The sequence below is a fragment of the Labeo rohita genome, chromosome 17 (genome assembly GCF_022985175.1).
Source record: "Labeo rohita strain BAU-BD-2019 chromosome 17, IGBB_LRoh.1.0, whole genome shotgun sequence".
In the NCBI taxonomy this organism is placed as follows: domain Eukaryota; kingdom Metazoa; phylum Chordata; class Actinopteri; order Cypriniformes; family Cyprinidae; genus Labeo; species Labeo rohita.
Window position 1 is genome coordinate 27,353,723 of NC_066885.1, and position 19,694 is coordinate 27,373,416.

Here is a 19,694-nt window from a genome sequence, read left to right on the forward strand (position 1 = left end):
AATTCCAATCATTTTTAATTGGGCGCTGATGCATGCTCATTCACGCTATGAATTACAGCTATGCAAATTGCGTGTTTAGGAACGCAGTGGAATATTCTGGTCTACTTTCTCCAGTATATTTGGCTCCAGTATATATTACATAAATCCAAAAAAAGACTATGCCATATGCTTAACAATAAATATTCAATAATGTGTGTCCACCAAAGAGTTTTTAGCCAGCTGAAAAAATGCCAGGCACTCTTCATGTCTTTCTTTCTTCTTTGGTGGCACAGCATTTTTCCAGCTAAGAAACTTTAGTTGCTATGATTTGGAAAATCCATGACGGCAACGTATTGCTAGTATTTCATTTTGAACAAATTTACTACATAAAATAAAAGCAGTAACCAGTAATACTGACTTCTCCATTGTTGTAGGCAGTCATTGTACAAGTAGGATGGCTGGTTGTATTTGTCCTGCCCCTCCTCTATTTACGGCTGGGTAAATAGTGACAGTGATGAGTGCTGCATTTTACAGTTATCAACAATACATTATTAACATATCAACATTTTGAAAATATGAAAATTCATGAATTCGAAAGTTTATGTCAGAACAGCTTTGCGAATGATTCACACAAAAAGTTCTGCTCATGTTTCATGAATGAGGCCCATTGTCTTTTAAAATTATGGCAGTTTAATGCCTACAAATACGGCTCGTAGGGCCTACAATGAGCTACTTCCCAGGTTGTTGACATCACAAACTCTGAAATTTACATAAACCCCGCCCGCCATTTACAATGCTTTTCCCACAGTAACTGTAATTTTACTGTGATATTTTAAGTTGAAGCACAGTAAGCAAAACACTTACCATGCTTTTACCACAGTAACTGTAGTTTTACTGTGATATTTGAAGTTAAAGCATAATAAGCAGGACACTTACCATGCTTTTCCCATGGTTTTACTGTGATATTTGAAGTTAAAGCACAGTAAGCAAGACACTTTACCATTCTTTTACCACAGTAACTGGTTTTACTGATATTTGAAGTTAAAGCACAAAAAGCAAAACACTTACCATGTTTTTTACCACAATAACTGTAGTTTTACTGTGATATTTAAAGTTAAAGCACAAAAAGCAAAACACTTACCATGTTTTTACCACAATAACTGTAGTTTTACTGTGATATTTGAAGTTAAAGCACAAAAAACAAACACTTACCATGTTTTTACCACAAAAACTGTAGTTTTACTGTGATATTTGAAGTTAAAGCACAAAAAGCAAACACTTACCATGCTTTTACCACAATAACTGTAGTTTTACTGTGATATTTGAAGTTAAAGCACAGTAAGCAAGACACTTTACCATGCTTTTACCACAGTAACTGGTTTTACTGTGATATTTGAAGTTAAAGCACAAAAAGCAAAACGCTTACCACGCTTTTACCACAATAACTGTAGTTTTACTGTGATATTTGAAGTTAAATACCGTAAATAGGACACTTGCCATCTTTCAACGTGTTTTTTCTTTACCCTGAATTATAAAAAATGATGATATAATGTATATATAATATATAATGATTATTTATATTTTACTCAGAAAGCAACAAATCTAAATAATAAGTAGGCTATCATTCTCATGATACAGTCTGACAATTCACTTTCCAAAAACAAATGTTTTATCATGTGATTGCAAGAAATTACAATGAAATAATCATTAATGGATGAATGATTGGTCGTGTTTGTAAACCATATAGCTAGATATTATTGCTATTTGCTAATTATGAGCCTTTGGGAAAATATGCAAAACACATTTTCTTTGCAGTTGCTTTGGTTATGTTGAAAATCTCTCTCTTTATGACCTCAGCCCCATTATGTGTTATTGGAAGAAGAGCATTTAATGTAAATGTGATGACATTTAAGCGTGTGATATGTGTTGCACTCATTATTTCTCATAATGTAATCCTCTAAGTGCTGGAGGTGGACATTACTGAAAGAAGCACTCTCACTCACATTATTTGCTTCACCATCAGAGCCCAGAGTAACAACAGGCTGATAAGATGGCAAATCTCCCAGAAGAGCTGTCATAAAGTATGATTGGAAGGAGAACAGAATGAATTGCCCTGCTCCCAGCACCTGGGGTCTGTCTGCCTTTTTGGCACTGAGATAATAGGAGAACTGTCTGACGAATGTCCCTCCCGGCTATGCAGAAGGAAGTGTGTACTTGAAAGAGTGCTGTGGTCTAAATCAATGGTCTTGCCTGTTCAATTAGTTAATTGACTAATTGAGGAGGTTTTACAGTGATAGTGAGATTTACAGTGAGTGTACATGTCAGGTTCAAACAGTACAGTTGGTCAAACTGTGAATCAGACACATTCTAAGAGTATTTTTGCATGATCCACCACTAGAAGATTTAACTGATAACCCTAAACAAAGCCATGTGAATGATATTGAGAATTTTCATTACTAAATTATTTGCAGGAAAGTGTGTCTTAATTATCAATGAATGACTGAATGAAAACTGCCATTTTCTGACAGGACATTATCCATTAATTTTATAGACATTGCTGTTAACCCCAAAACACAATGCAATGAAGTGAAACAATTTTCACTCAGAAATTGCTCATACATTTTTCAAAAAATTACTAAGAAACAGCAAGTAACATTGAATTAAACATGAAATTTTAAAGCAGAAAGATTGAAATAGCATTTTTCTTGTCTTTCTTTATTATTATTCTTAAATTATTTCTTATCTTCAAAAATATATGGAAGGTTTTTTTTAAATCATATGACATATGCTCATCAGAGGTCCTATCTATGGCGTAAGGGTCATCCATGAAATTGGAGCCTTTTCCACTTGGAAAAATTGATACATAAAATAAGTTTAAACAATATTTTTTAAATATCCATGAAATGATGACACCTTAAAATTACAAAAAATTTATTACTTTATGACTATTTTCCTACCTCATGTTTTGATATTTTTGTCAACCCTGTTACCGACACAAGCGTTACTAGATACTATATTTTAATTAGAACTCATATGCCACTGAATGATATAGGCATTAGCTCAATAATATACAGAGGGTGACCTTTAAAATGTTTAAATTTTACACAGACAATCTTTAAAAACAGGGTCAGACCTAATCAATATCATCCCTGCTACCCACAGGTCAAAACTTGTTACTCTAAAAAAAAAAAATAAAAATAACAGGTCGACAGTAACAGGTTCGATGATTTCAAACAAATTTGTATATTGCTAGCTAACAGTCAAGTTCACAAAAGCACATATTGTACACTTTGAAAGCATTTTACTTGTAGATATTGATTATATTAAAATTAAGAAATAATTGTTTAAATTTACATTTTAAAAATGGTAACAGGATTGACACTGCATCATGGCCCCCCTCAGTCAAGCCTCATAAATCATCAAAAATAGAACATTATAGAGGACTGAGAGAAATGTGCTTGTGTTTAAGTGTTGGAATCCTGGTTGAGAGACGATGTAACCTCCTAGAAGTGATGTCACTTGAATGTACATTATTTTACAAGGGTTTTTTGATGTGGGTAACAGGGCAGACATGAAATCAAGGGACACCAATAAAATTATTTAGATTTTATCGAAAAATGCGAACTTATGCCAAAAACATTGTTTAACAATGAGACTGTATTTAGAACAATATGCAAATGTGATTTTTATATTATTTTGCCTTCATTTTGCAAATTGAGTGTCCTAAGAAAAATCCTAGTGAGGTACAGGCCAAAAACCTTACCCTTACCAGCATAAATGCTATTTAAATTTATATTTTAAAGGGGTCATCAGATGCAAAGTTAAATTTTACATGTTGTTTGAACATTAATGTGTGTTGGCAGTGTGTGTACATATCTACCCTATAATAATAAAAATCCATGCAGTGTCATTCGTGATCCAGCTTCACCTACAGCAGAAGTGAGTATGAGGGTTTTTTTATGAATCTTTGCGATCGCCTTTCCTAATAATGTGCTAGTTAGCAAGTTTAGCGGCTAGAAGTAAACAGGCTCATCACTCCACAGAGAGAACAGAGGGGCGGGGTGAGCAGAGCTCATTTGTATTTAAAGCAACCTTGACCAGAACAGGATGATTTTTGCAGAGCTGATTTTGGCAAGGTAAAAAAGGTGTTATTTACACTACCATTGAGAAATTTTAACCAAAGCATGTCATAGACTTTTCATTAAGACCTTAAAGAATCTTGTGGAAATCAACTTGTGGAAAATGGGCATCCGATGACCCCTTTAATAGATAGATTAAAATAATAATAATAAAAAAAAATTAATTTATAAAATAATGATTTAAAATAATATTTAATTGACTTTTTATGTGATATTGATGAAAGCATACACTGTGTTTTTAAATTACACATTTATTTGTTGTTATAATAGATCTATGTCTGATTATTTCTTAGGGCACAAAAGGAACCGATTTCGCGGAATGACCCATAACCTCATGTTTTATGTTTTTCTTTTTTTCTTTCCTTTATGCTTCTGAATGTTGGTCGCACCACATGACTTTGGTTGTACGGACTTTAACTTTTATTACTAAGCAGTGAAACAGTTTTGTTTAAATATTACTTATTATCTGAGAAATAATATAGAGCATATGCCATGCCTGATACAAGTATCACTAATTTTATTGCTCTCGCTCATACCTTCAATGTGCATCTGTCTGTGTTTAATATTAAATTATGCGGCTTGAGGAGTGCTGTGCTATTACTTTAATAAGCGTCATCTACTACATATATAATTCAATTCAGCACTTTAGCTGCCTTTGTGATGAACGACTACAGGCACACATGGGTGGAGAGCTGGCAAACAGTTGAGGTGGGGATTGGAGTGTTGGAGTAATTGTGAATGTGCCTTACCTTACAATCATTCTAAGAAGGACCGAAGTTCCACAGCTATAAAAATACCACAGCTGTCAAAGCGCACGACAGTCTAATGGCCTCATAAGCAGTTATCTTGAAATATGCACACACTTTTCCATTTCTTAACATTTAAAGATGACTAAAAAAAATTTTCCTCCAGGACGATGGAGGATCTCAAGGTCAATAAAGTTGGGAAAAGAATGTGCTTTTGAAATTTAGTCAAATTCGATTTCTTAGACTGAGTAGAACAAAACTTATTATGAAAACTCATAAGAAGGTTTATGTAGAGGCCCATTCCCAAGCTAAAATGGCTAAATGTTTATTCGAGTTTATTGTAGGTGGTATTGTATTTTTAAATGCGATTAAGCTAACTCACTGGACATTTCATTTTCAAACTGCTGCAATACGTACAATCTGTTTCAGCATCGCTCACTTGATATATCACTTTGAAAGTGTTGCAAAACATGCAAGAAGCAAAGTAATTATATAGAAATGTCACCACGTTTTTTTCTTTTCACATTAGGAAAGTAAAATAGGTTGCAAATGCCATTTCATGTTCACTACAACTCACTATTCCACGAACAACAACATTTTAGTGGTTACAGTTACAGTTTAGCATTATAGACAAAAATTTAAGTTAAGAGTGTAAAACTCATTTGAGTTTGGCAACACATTGGCATCGTCTCCTTTCTTTAGACCTGTTACCTTTCAAGATGCCCATTTGCTGTTACTAATTCTGGCTTTTCCTGGATTGTCTTTCTCCACCTCCGTTATCTTTTCTTCTAGTGCCCCCTCATCCATCACTCCAGTAGTGGGAGAGGCAGGGGGTGTTCGGATTGACCCCGGAGACTTCTAAATATGTTACCCTATGCTATAACTCCTCATACCCTCCAACAAAAGGTGCGTTTAACCATTCACTGAGGAGGCAGCAGCCAACAACAAGCATCACGTAACCCTCCTTGTACGCATCTGAGCCTTGGAATTGAACTTCATAATTCCCATCCAATGGTGTCCTGTTTCCTTCCAAAGATGCATCTGCCAACATGTGTGAAGCTCATTTTGTGGTCTTAACATGATTGTAATGTATGTTGTAGTATGCGGTGTTGAGAAACTGTGTAATCCAAAGAATGGGCTAGTAAACCAAAAAACTTTAATTGTGAATTCAACATTATGACAAACTTAAATGACTGTCTTTCCTTTTACTTCAAAAACGAAACTAAAAATAAATAATCTTTGAGAGCAAGGGGGTCCCCTGGTGTTTCAGGGGCCCTATGCCGCTTGTGTATTTTATTTTTGCGTATAGGGAGGATCAGCTCTGCATAATGTTGACTTCATATGTCAAAATCTGGACTTTTGAAGTCATAATTTCAACTTTTTATCTCATAATTTTGACTTCACAAGTCATACTTTCAAATTTCTTGTAATTATGATTTAGTTATGTCATAATGGCGACTTGTTATGTCAAAAATGTGACATTTTAAGTCACAGTAATTGTAATTTTTTATCTCATATGACTTTATAAGTCATCATTTTGACGTTTTATGTTACTTTACAAATCAAAATTTTGACTTTCTCATAATTATGTTTTAAGTATGTCATAATTTTGACTTGATATGTTACAATTTTGGACTTTTTAAGTCATAATTTTGACTTTTTTTTCATTATCAAAAGTCATAATTTCAGCTTTTTATCTCATAATAAAAAGTTATTATTTTGACTTTTTCTCAAAATTTCAACTTTCTTGTAATTATGATTTAAGTATGTCATAATGTTGACTTGATATGTTAAAATGTTCAAGTTAAGTTATAATTTTTACTTTTTATCTTATAAAAGTTATAATTTCGGCTTTTTATCTCATAATAAAAAGTCAATTTCTCAAAATTTAATGTCAGCTTTTTATCTCATAATAAAAAGTCAATTTCTCAAAATTTAATGTCAGCTTTTTATCTCATAATAAAAAGTCAATTTTGACTTTACAAATAAATATTTAAACTTTATTGTAATTATGATTTAAGTATGTCATAATGTTGACTTTTTTTTTTCTTTTTTAACTCATAATTTTTACTTTATTAATCATAATTTGACTTTTTATCTCATAATTTCGACTTCACACTTGACTTTTTAAGTCATAATTTTTACTTTTTATCTCATAATAAAAAGTCATGATTTCGACTTTTTCTCCAGATTTTGACTTCACAAGTCAAAATTTTGACTTTCTTGTAATTATGATTTCAGTACGTCATAATGTTGACCTGATATGTCAAAATTTTGTCAAAATAATTGAAACTTTTTATCTCGTAATATTTTGACTTTTTAAGTCATAATTTCGACTTTTAAAGTCAATTTTGACTTCATGTCATAATTTCTTGATGTCATAATGTCAAAATGTTGACATTTTAAGTCATAATTTTGACTTTTTAAGTCATAATTTCAACTTTTTATCTCATAATTACGACTTTTAAAGTCATCCTTTCGATTTAGTACATCTTTATTTACATTTTTTATCTTAAGTGTGTCATAATTCAATTTTTTTAATGCATTATTTTTTTTTTTTCGTATGTTCCCGGAAATGGGCTTCAAATACAAAACTGGAGAAGAAATTATGACACACTGATTGATACATGCCAGAATTTTTACAGATATTATTACTGTAATCATTCAAAATAAAAAGTTCAAAAATTAATCCATATATATCAAGCAGCTTAATCCAAGTTTTCTGATAAGACATGGTCAATTTATATGATGAACAGATTTAATGTAGGCTTTTATTCACTTATAAACATTGTTCATGGCACACCTAAATGTGAACCGATGAGGCTGAGTAATTGTATTTGGAATGACATGAGGGTGAATAATTGATGACAGAATATTAATTTTTGAGTGAACTATTTCTGTAATGTCTTTCCAGACATAAACTGAGCATTTGAGAGGGATGACCCATATGCAACACAATGGCTAAATAAAGTTGCTCGTACAAGCCATTTCCTACATTTGCAAGATTTATATTGCTCTTGGAAGAGCTGCAGACACTAAGAATCAACCTGTGCTAAAGTGGCTGTAGTTTTGAGGAAGGAAAAGAGCCATTCTGGGCTTTCACTCAAATCCCCGAAGGAATTCTTAAAAGGTTTAGAATCACAGCTGTTTCGTCAAACAATCTTTCTCTCTATTGTTGTTGTGTTCACCAGATTGCTGAGCTGTACACAGCAGTAAAAGACAGCCCATCTGAACATCATGACTGCTGTTTAAGAAGTTTGCCAAATTATGATTAAAGATCACTTCTAATGTTAATCTAAAGTTCACAGATTTCTGCTGATCTGCTGGTTTATCACTTACACCGTAATATTGTTGTTGCTGGAGACATATAGTCATTACAATTTCAACATGAAACTTAAATTGACCCTGTTCACTTTTGAAATATACATCATTGGTTGTATTGCACGCAATTCTTCAAAATGCAATAACTTGCTCCGCCTCTGAACATTTTTATTTTTTTATTTTTTTTTTTCATATGACATCATCTAGGCCACAGAGGTTATCGGTTAATATTAAACAATTGCCTAAACTGCACTGGGGAGAAAAACAGTAGAAAAGTAAAAATATACCGGTAATTTTCTGCCTAGATAGGACATATTGAGCTTATGGACATTGCAGTTTTTCAAAGATCTGTACAGCATGCTATGTTTTGTGTGTTGAGGGTCCCCACCAAGTATTTTAACAAGCTAAACCAGCTGACATCCATGGTCAGCCAGCTTTGTTAGCAAGGCTGATTCAGCCAACAAGTTCTCACTCCCAACTCGTCACATATTGACGCTTGGTCAGGACCCTTTGATGTCACTTTTTGACGCAGAGGGCGTCATTTTTTCGACGTGCAGGGACCTTTATTGCTTTAAATAAAAAACCCTTGGCGTCATAATGCTGACACAAAAGGCACTGGGAATTTTATCGTCATGATTAAATTATACATTGGGTAATAATATTGCCATGATTGCATACATGTTGGGGTGTGAATTTTCAATGTAAACAGTTTTATTTACATTTCATTATTTACACATTTATCAGCACATAGCCCAACCCCTGTCCCTAAACTTACCATTTACTTACCGTAAAACACAAGGTATAACCGGCAGATACAGCTACAGTCATAATTTATTCAAAAAGTATTAATATTCCAAGTCTTCCGAGGCAAAATGATTGATTTGTGAGAGGAATAGACGCGATCTGTCTCCGTCCACCGTAAAGCTCAGTCTGTTTGTGTGTAAATTAATTCAAAAAAGGCCGCCCGCCAGAGGAAGCATTATGTCAGCTTTGGTTGTGAAATGCCATTGGCTCTTGTGTGTCTCATAAACAAGATGTGAGCGCGTTAACGGAGTAGGATCATTTTCAGCGTTTAAAACCTTGGCTGCGTCCGAAAGCTCTAAAATGCATTCCAAGGCAGGAAGGCATCAAGGCACGTCCGAATCCAAATTCTGCTTCACTTCCTGTCTCCGGAGGTACCTTCTTCTGATCGAATTTTGAAGGCAGCATAGATGTATCCTTCGCTGCCTTACGGTGCGTTCACACCAGACGCGACTTGCGAGAATAAATTGCGCTATTCGCGCGTAGTTGGACGCTTCAACATTTTGAGTTTACTCGCTTAATTCGCGCATGAAATTCACTTCACAACAGACGCAAATTCGCATCATGAGAGGGGCTTCTGCCAGGCGGCTCCAGTCTCGTTGCGAAATGGCTGACATGGATTTTGTTAAGATTTTTGTTGCGCTTTATATGGTCCATCAGATCAGTCCATCAATACAGCTCAAACTGACTAAAAAGCGTTTTTTAAAACTTACCAGATTGTCCGACCTCCTCACTCACTTTCTTCCAAGCAAGGTCCTTTTTATGTCTGTTTCTATGAAAGTACGAAGTTGTATCGTACAGCTCCGGGTATCCACATACAGCGACGATGATTTTGTCCTCCATTGTTGTTTCGGATTTCTGCCTCCGCTTGCTACGTCGTAATCACGTCACTACTAGAGCAAGCTCCTGATTGGTTAACGCAGTGTGAATACTTGCCAAAGTTCAGATTTTTCAACGCCCAAACGCTCAATTCGGACCACAGGATGTCTATTCGCATCTTTGCATTAACTTAACATGTAAATCACTTGCGTTTAACTCTTCATTCGCGTCTGGTCTGAACGCACCTTTAGATATCCCACAATTCTATGCATTCCATTCCGTGACATTGAGCTAAAAAAATAAATATGGTGTCTGAAAGTTGCGTTTGTTGGTCAGTTTGTGTGTAAATGTATATTTCTGACTAACTTTTGCACTTCTGATGTTATTTCTAGCGAGAAATCAATATATTTAGTATCTAAATATTTGTTTAGTTATCATCAAAACTCGTTCTATTTTGATGTAGATAATTAAACTGTTACGCTGCCCCAGAAGCCTGTCCGAAATCAGTTTTGTGAGGTGCCTTCATGCAAAAATGCTGCCTGCAGAGTCACTGACTGATAAGGCAGCGAGGCAGCGAGGCAGCAAGTCAGCTGTCTAGGCTTTCGGACGCAGCCCTTATGTTTTATTCTGCCTTCACGCCATGTCGTAATTACCGTAATTCTGAGATGACAACACGTGACATTTTACTCATAGCTTTCCATGTTGTCGGACTCGGAGGTAATGCCTAAGTAGCGCCAAAACAAACCTGACGGTGGTCACGTGGTACATCTGTAACTGGTTTAAGTCATAATTCTAATGACTGTACTTATATTCGCCTGTTTAGTGTTTTATATTGTTCAGAAGTGGGTAAGTTTAGGGTAAGTGAGGGTTTAGGTGCTCCAATTAAAGTTTAAATTTGTATTAAAATTATTAATATTTTTACAAATGCCTGCAAACCATTAAATTAAAAAGTGACGCTAAAGGGGTACCCTTTGCGTCAAAAAGTGACGCCAAAGGGTCCTGCGTCAATATGTGACGAGTTAGGAGTGAGAACGTGCAGAGAACCAGAAAGCAGAGAGATGATTTATAGTATGGTTTATTTTCTAAGTCAAGCAAAATTGTCAGATCATTCATGCAGGCCTTCACTCTCCATGAAGCAAAGCTTCAGATTTTGATTTCTGTCAAGGATGAAGATGATTGGCTGAGCCTGTGAATAATGTATGATTCTGAGACATTTCCGCAATGTTATTTAAGTGGAGGACAGCGTCGGGGATCTGCACTGAAGAGATACATACAGGAGAAGGGAGAGCACTTGTCTCTCTGAGCACTTGTCTTTATGTGCATAATTTAAAGAATCTTGCTCACTAGTTAAAAGGTTGTGCAAACTTGCATGAAAGCACACCAAAGGGCATGAGAGGGAACTCCGATGCATTAAGTGTTCAAATATGGGCTATAACGTTTAAATACAATAAATGAATATAAATATACAAATTCATATATACATTTCTATAGGTTGCAGTTTAAAATGCTATTAATATCATACAGTATAAAGGAAATACATCATCTGTTCTGTCTATAGTGAAATTAATTGAGTTTTAAAGCTATTTAGAAGAATTTAAATGTAAGTATACTTCTTTAAGTGATATTTTATTTTAATTCAAGGATTGAAAAGCCTGTTGTTACAGTTACATTTTGTCTTATTTTATCAGTTCTTGAAAGGAAATACTGTAGTATTCAAGTACATTTGAACACAATAAACACTAAAGGAGCAAATCTCTAGAAGACCCTAGAGACTTTTTAGTCTAGAGTAACAAATAGGCTGCTATTGTTTCATGCAATTTATGCAAAACAGTACTGGCTATGATCTACGCAGTTACTCTTTAGAGATACTGTAAAAGCTAAATACTGGCTTGCTGTTAAGAAAACTGCATGTGCACTGAACCAGTGATAGTAGGCTACTTTTCCTTCCGGTTTGCTGAATGCTGATGTATGCGTAATGAAAGGTCAGATACCCCACCAGCTTAGTAACAAATAATCCATTTGCTATTAATGAACTGCCGTGTGAACTATAGATGATTGATGTTCTCATTTAGCAGTGTGTTTCCATGTTTCATGCCATGATCATTGTGTATTCTGAATGAGTGAAACCCCATCGATTTGCAGCAGTCTATGCTTTTACTGGATGTTCTTATCACTGCTGATGCTAAACTAATAGACTTGAATTCATTTTAACCTATAGGAGAGCTTGTTTGGCTATAGGAATCCATATGGAATGATTAATGTTAGTGTTAATGTTACAATGAAAGTGTAACTTCACATCTGTGTTTGAGTTCTGTTTTGAGTTTGACTGAGTAGGTTTTGCACTTTCCTGTGTCCCTGTTCTTTAGCTGTCATGGTTTTTGATTTGCCCTCATTTTGTTTTAGCCCCTGTTGTTTTGCTGTGTATTTATAGCCCTCAAATTCAGTTGTTCCTGGTCCGTTATCATCTGTTTATGGGTTAAGTTTGTGTTTCTGAAACATTCTGCGGTACCTCAGTATTTTGTTATTTTGATTTTGTTATTAATATAAACTGCTGTGCCTGGATCTGGCTTTTTTATCCTTTGCTGCAACCACACTGTGACAGAAACAACTTTTCCATCTTGTTTTACTTATATAATATGGGATTTTTGAGTGAAACAGGAAATTCAAATTGTAGACATTATTTTATCCACCAGGATTCAACTAACTGATTCTTCCGTATCAGGATGGAGCCAGAACTGAATGTCTAGTGGCAGTGGATTGTGTATTAAAGGGGGCCCCCTTGCTCTCAAAGATTTTTAGTTTAGTTTTTGAAGTGGCCAGCGGTTATTATCAAAATATGAATGTTCATTTTATTCAATGTGGTGCGCTGCCACCCTTTCTACGTAAAAATCTGTCAAATCATGTAACACGAATGTCGTACAGTGTCTCACTCGAGACTGAAAAAAAAGAGTTGAAAGTCGAGACTAAAAAAAAAAAAAAAAGGACCCCCTGAAATCCAGGATCGACATTGATTAAAGGGATACTTGACTCAAAAAGATAATTCTGTCATTAAATACTCACCCTCATTCCAAACCGTTCGTTCATTTTCAGAGCACAATTTCAGATATTTCTGATGAAATCTGAGAGCTTTCTGACCCTGTATAAACAGCAAGGCAACTACCACGTTCAAGGCCCAGCTGTCGTATTTCATCAAAACTATCTTAATTTGTGTTCTGAAGAATTTTCATTTTTGGATCAACTATCCCTTTAAGTACAGAAGGCCGTCAGTCAATTTAATATTAAAATTATATAGTCGCAATTAGCCACATATGTTCAATATTTATTGAGAAAAGCCCCTCAGATGAGTAGATGAGTGAACCACTGAATAGCAGTGTCAGAGAAAGTTACAATACTGTGTTACTCCATAAAAAAGTAACTGTGTTACATAGTTACTTTTTTTGGAAAGTAGTGCCTTTTGCGTTATATTTTGTCACGTGGACTGGGCAATAACAAAAAAAAAACGTTTTATTTTTGGCAACTGTAAAAGCTGTTTCACACCACAAGTGAAATTAATAAACCTCAGGGTGAAGGAAATGCACCTCACTCCCAATTTCTCTTAACATGGTGACAGGAGAGCTGTCAGTGAATAAATGGGAAAACAAAGTAACTTGCATTACTTATTTTTAAAAAAAGGAACTCGGAAATTGTCTTTTAAATTTAAAAGTACACTCATAAATGTTCTTCACTGACATCAATGGTTCTTTAAAGAACCTTGAACATCCATGGAACCTTTCAAATGCAGTAAAGTTTTTTTTATGGTGGAAACGGTTCTTTTGATTTTTAAAATGTTCTTCAAAATGGTTCTTTTAGGAACTGTTCACTGAAAGGTTCTTTGGGGAACCAAAAATGGTTCGTCTATATGGCATCACTGCAAAAAAATCATTTTGGAACCTTTATTTTTCAGAGTGTAATGTGTTACTTTATTAGTTACTTGAAAAAGTAATCTGATTACGTAATGTGCATTACTTTTCTGTATAGACATTACAAAAAGTAAATGTAGATGTCAAAATTTGGTTTTAATTTGCATTGTTAGTCTATGTACTATGCATGTCACATTTTCTTTTTATGGAATGTATGTGTAAGTCAGGGGATATGATTACATTTGATTTATTTATTTATTCTACACTGCTTTTCTGTCCTCTAAAAACAGTCTGCTGACTTCCTGGCTCCTCCCTCAGAAATTCGCAATGGGATCAGATAGGTTAACTGGCCCAGTGTGTTGTGATGTGCTAACTCTCTAGTGCACATTGTCCAGAAACGTCACGGCTCTTACCATTATGGGTAGTTGCATGTTCCCGGGGACAGGGATTATCTAAATTTTAGGATTTGTGATGTCACAAACCCAGGAAGTAGCTCGCTGAAGCTCTACCAGCTGTTTGTTGTAGGCCTTAAAAAGCGAATTCTGTAAAAGACAGTTTCTCCCTTTGCATCAAGCTTTGAGCGTTGTAACTTTGCAGATGCTCAAACAGCCAAATCGTAATTTATGACTCCTTTAAACACTAGCACTGACAACAATAGCATCAAGATAAATAGGGTCGGTGTTGACTTTAAAAAGCAATGAGCCTTATCACCAACTGCTGATCGGGATTTGGCATTTCTTCCTCTTGTTTCACTGCCCTTTATCAGCCATGCATAACTCTTGTCTGAGTGGATCAATACACCCCAAAATACCACTGTCTGTTTTCTGGCACACCTGGAGGCATTATCTCAATGGCTCTTTACAATCACACCATGCTATATTTAATTAAAGTCATACATTGCAACAATGTGTGTGTGCAAGTAGCCACACATTAAATATTCACCAGCTCATTCTCTAGCTGACCTTTGTTGGTTGCTTGGCGTTAAACTGAACGCCTTGAGGGAAAAAAGAAGAGAACTAGGATTTTAGGTAAGAGGTTTGTTAAAATTAGTATAGTGATGCTTGCCTTAGAAAATGCCTCTAACAAAGGTAAAACCTCTGGCTAAAACCCTTCCTAATCTCTCTCTATAACAGCTAAGCTTTGTCTTTAGTGCACAAGGGATATTTATTCCAGCGGGAGGTTGCTGTGAAGATACTGATCGTGAAGGTGACCCATCATGTCTGAGAAACAGAGAAGAGACTTCAGGTTACAGTTCTCCTTCAAGTGTCCCTGTTCATGAAATCTCTGATAGCCATACTGTATGACTGATATTAAAACCTCACAGTCAATACACATGAGAGCTCTGCTGGCATATGCATGCATATGTATGGAATATTTAAATATAATCAGGAGCACAGCACTGCATTCATGAATTATTTGACTATGTATATTTTCTACATAAATCATGTGAAGTCTGACTGATTAGAAAGTTCTGCCTGGTTCATTTGCCTAAAACGATTACTTATACCAAATACAATGGCCCTGACAGGTCTAAATATAGAGGCTTAACAGCCACCTGCCTCATTAACCATGATAGCCCTGACCGAGGAACATGCTATTGGCTTCTGGAATCAATGAAAGTTGAATTTTAATCTCCTCACATTAGCGTTTTAGTCAAGTGCAAAAGAAGGGCGTATTTAGAGCTGATCATCTGAGCGGAGTCGTGATCTAATGCCGTGACTTACAGAACAGAAGGGTCAGCAATATTTGAAAAAGAATCACTGTGCCTTTTAACTACTTTAGGACTCAAATTCGACATATTCCTGCCAATGGTTGCTCATTTGAGTGTCAATGGTGCCTATATGGTTGCAGAATGCTGACTGATATGATTCATAGATTATGCTAAAGTATATACTGAATGTGTTTACTAGAATATCATGTTAGCTAAGTAACACATAGTCTCAGCCGCTATCAGACGTCACGCCCACGGACCGTTGGCTGAACGCCTCATGCATATGCCACACAAAATTGGAAACGCCTCAGTCGTCACAGATTTGTTGAATTATACAGGATTTCTGGAAGACGTGTGTTGCGTTCTTTAACATTCCACTTGGAAACAAAGATGCTGTGACGCCAAACCCCTCATGGAAGAAGAAAGACAATGAATGCTTATCAAGATCAACTTAAAACTGGATTTTCAAAAGTACATAAAATATGTAAGGTTTGCGGTATGGACTCTTTAAAATATGTCCAAGAGTTTTACACATCGGTCAGTTTTTGTGAAGACATTTCCACACCTCTATACAAGGTGTGGCGCAAAACAAATTGTATTTGGTTGTTTTACCTGTCACTTGTATGGCCTCTTGGGCAGTCCTTGGCCATTCAAAGTGGCTAAGGTCCCCAGACCTTCTGCCATCAGTCTGAAGGTCTAGCTATGTAAGATTAAAGGAGTAGTTCACTTCCAAAACAAAATTTTACAGATGATTTACTCACCACCTTGTCATTCAAGGTGTTCATGTCTGTCTTTCTTCAGTCAATAGGAAATTATGTTTCTTAAAGAAAACATTTCTGGAATGTTCTCCATATAGTGGACTTCAATGGTGCCCCAAAGTTTGAACTTCCAAAATGCAGTTTAAATGCATTATTTTTATGTCAGCTAGAGGGTGCTTAACTTTTGTTCTCTTTGGTTGTTTTTTTGGAGAAGCTTCAAATGGCTCTAAACGCATTTTGATTGGTCATTTCTTGGAGAAGGACAGTCATAAAAATTTGTGAGCTAAAGCAACAATGTCATTTTTATCATGATTCAATGTGATGCAAACTTCAAAATGTTTTAGTTTACAAATCATACACACTGTTTCTTGCATGTTTCAAAACACTTTCAAAGTAAAATGTAGGTGGTGATAGATAAACGTGAATCTGGAAAATTTTTATTAAGATGATTGCATGTGTTATTGCAGTTCAGAAATAAAATGTCCAGTGAATGACACTGAAAGGTTAATGCAATACCACATTTGAAAATAACATACCACTTGCATTAAACCTTACCGATAGTGATGACAAAAGCAAATGTGGGATAAAAATGCACGAGCTGAAGCAACCATACCATTTTTGGAGTACCTATACAAGTCGTTGAGCTCTTTTATCATGACTTTGTTTCATTGGTCTCAAATAAAATGCTCTGCATCATAAGTGCAATTCAATACCAGGTGAGCTAAGCAAGTTTACTATGTAAGGGTGAACATACGGAACTGGTTATGTGATGCAAATATCAAAATGTGTTTGTTTACAAATCATGCACATTGTTTCTTATGTTTTACAACATTTTCAAACCAAAATGTAAGTGGTGCTAGATAAATGTGAATCTGGCAGAATTTTACTACGTTGTATGTATCACTGCATCTCAGAAATAAAATGTCTAGTGAATGGCACTAAAAATTTAATGCAATATCACATTTGAATATAATGTAACACCTGCATTAAACCTAACCGATAGTGATAACAAACGCAAATGTGAGATAAAAGCGCATGAGCTGAAGCAACCATACCATTTTAGTATTAGTTTGAATATTGAACTTTGATATTCTGCCCTTTTTACATTTAGTGAAAAGGAACAAATGCTCTTTGTTTTACTGGCAGTAGTTTTAGGTAGGTACAGGCACTTCTTTCCAAAGATATTGTTGCTCTATGAAAAAGTGCACCCTCTACAGTCCAGCTGAGGTGCCCTGATTGGTTTGTAGCGTGTGTACAATTTCTAAAGGCCTGTTCACACCAATAAAGATAACTATAAAGATAATATTAACGCCCACACCAGTGGACGATATCATCTGTTTATTCTAAGGACGAGCTTAAATTCGCGAGCTCGTGATAACGGGATTGATTCTGATTGGGTGTAAAAGTTTTATCGTTCATCAGCTTTTTTTTAAGTAAAAGCATGTCTAACATCAGTAAGATGTTTAATTTGAGGTATTAGTCATGCCTGTAGCACAAATGCATGGTTTAATACTTGTGTTACTACCAGTGCACTGGTTGTACCCCCCTTTTTTTAAGTCCCTAAGCTTAAGTGTGAGCAACAATAGCTGGTGGAGATGCTTGTCTTAGCAAGGCTATTTACTCACGGTCTGATGGACTAAGAAAAAGAATGCAGAAGCAACATCAAATTGAAAATGCAAGCGTAATCTCAGCCTTTTGAAAATTAGTCTCGCTCTCACTAATTTAGTTGGAATCAATGTAATGTCACTTCCGTATCTCATTACAACAGTCTCTCTCTCTCTTTCTCTGACTGAATATCCTTCCTGCGGCAGCCGGATAGACATCTCAGGCTCCAGTCACGCATTGAATGTCTGTCTGGTCTGTTTCTGATGATGAATTTTGTTTGTCCTTTCCCTCAAAGGGCAAACAACCAAAAAAAGTCATAACAAGAAAAAGAAAGAAGAGAAGAAAGAGCTCCTTCAAATAATACAATATACTTCACACCCATACGTTAACAGGGCATTGGCCACCTAGTGATTTATTGAGTGAACTATGTCTCTTCTCTGAGCAGAGAATCTATAGAGACTGAAGAGGAAAGTCATTTACGTCTAACCCTTATTATCATGCTGAAGAGCTCCTCGCTGAGGCAATCTGTCTGACAGCACTCTTACAAAACAGACAGTGACCAGACAGCCACTATTTCTGATTACTGCTGTTGCTTTAAACGTGCTTACAGTCTGTGAATACTAAGTAACATTTATAGTCAAACCCCAGAATGCATCTGACAAATCCAAAATGCTGAAAAATGTTGCCATTTCTACCAGGGGCTTCAAATGTGTTTCAAAAATGTTTTCCCAACATAACAATACTGCTTCACTTTTTCATATTTGAAATACTTAATATTATTAATATTTGAAAACATTTGTCTAATCAAAGTCATGTGTTTTGACCAACATGCATAAATAACATAAACAAGAAATGAAATCATAGAGAGGACCCTGCGGACCCACTTTAATGTGTGTCAAGGTCATACCTAAAATATCAGATATTTTACGTTTGTTATGACAAACGAAAATCCAGACTGTAAAATGTCATGTGGTGCGACTCTCTAAAATCCTGGTGATATTTATGTATTAATATTTATGATATTTGGAAATGAGGATTTGGATGTGTAAGATGACGCTTTAAGCCAAAAGGAAAATATGTTATTTTTACCTGAAGGTTACACCACATGACATTTTTAGAAACATTAAATTAACCTTATTCCTCAGCTGGGATCATTTGAGACATTTGAAGCTGCATTCAAACTGCAATTTGGACCTTTAACCCGCTGATTCCCATTGAAGTCCATTATATGGAATGTTTTTCTCAAAAACCTTAATTTCTTTTCAACGGAAGAAAGAAAGACATGAACATCTTGACATGTGGGTAAGTAAATTATCAGGAAATTTTAGTGAACTAATCCTTTAAGACTGGGGGTTTAGGGTCAGTTGCTTGTAATTCTGCATAACAACTTACTGTTGTTACTAAAGTAAGTACATGTGACATGATTAAATGAGGACACTATAAAAATAAAGTGTTACTGAAAATGACTTTGTGTTTCATTGACTCTACAAAAACCAAGTTGGAAAGTTCAGGGTTTCAGTGCCATAAGTTGCTGTTCTGGCCACCAAACAACCATAAAAAGTGTGAAGAATGATAGGAGACAGAGATGGCATAGCAAGCTGGAAGGAGAACAAAAGGAAGCAAAACAATGTGCAGAGCAGATTTAGGTTTAGCCAAGAGTGAGGGAAGCGAAGCTTATAGAGTCTGGCGCTGTAATTGGGCCACATATGAAACTCAGCATGTGTCCTTCTCTCACAGAAAATCCGAGAGCACCGTGAGAAAATTCTCCTCCCTATGCCGGAGATCAATTTCACACAAAGTGCTAAGGATTTGCCGCAGAACCATAGAGGAGTCACTGAAATAGACTTGGCTTGTGATATTGGACTGGGGTTGGCTTGAACCTCAGCACTTTTACCGGATGTTCTGTGCAAGGAGCA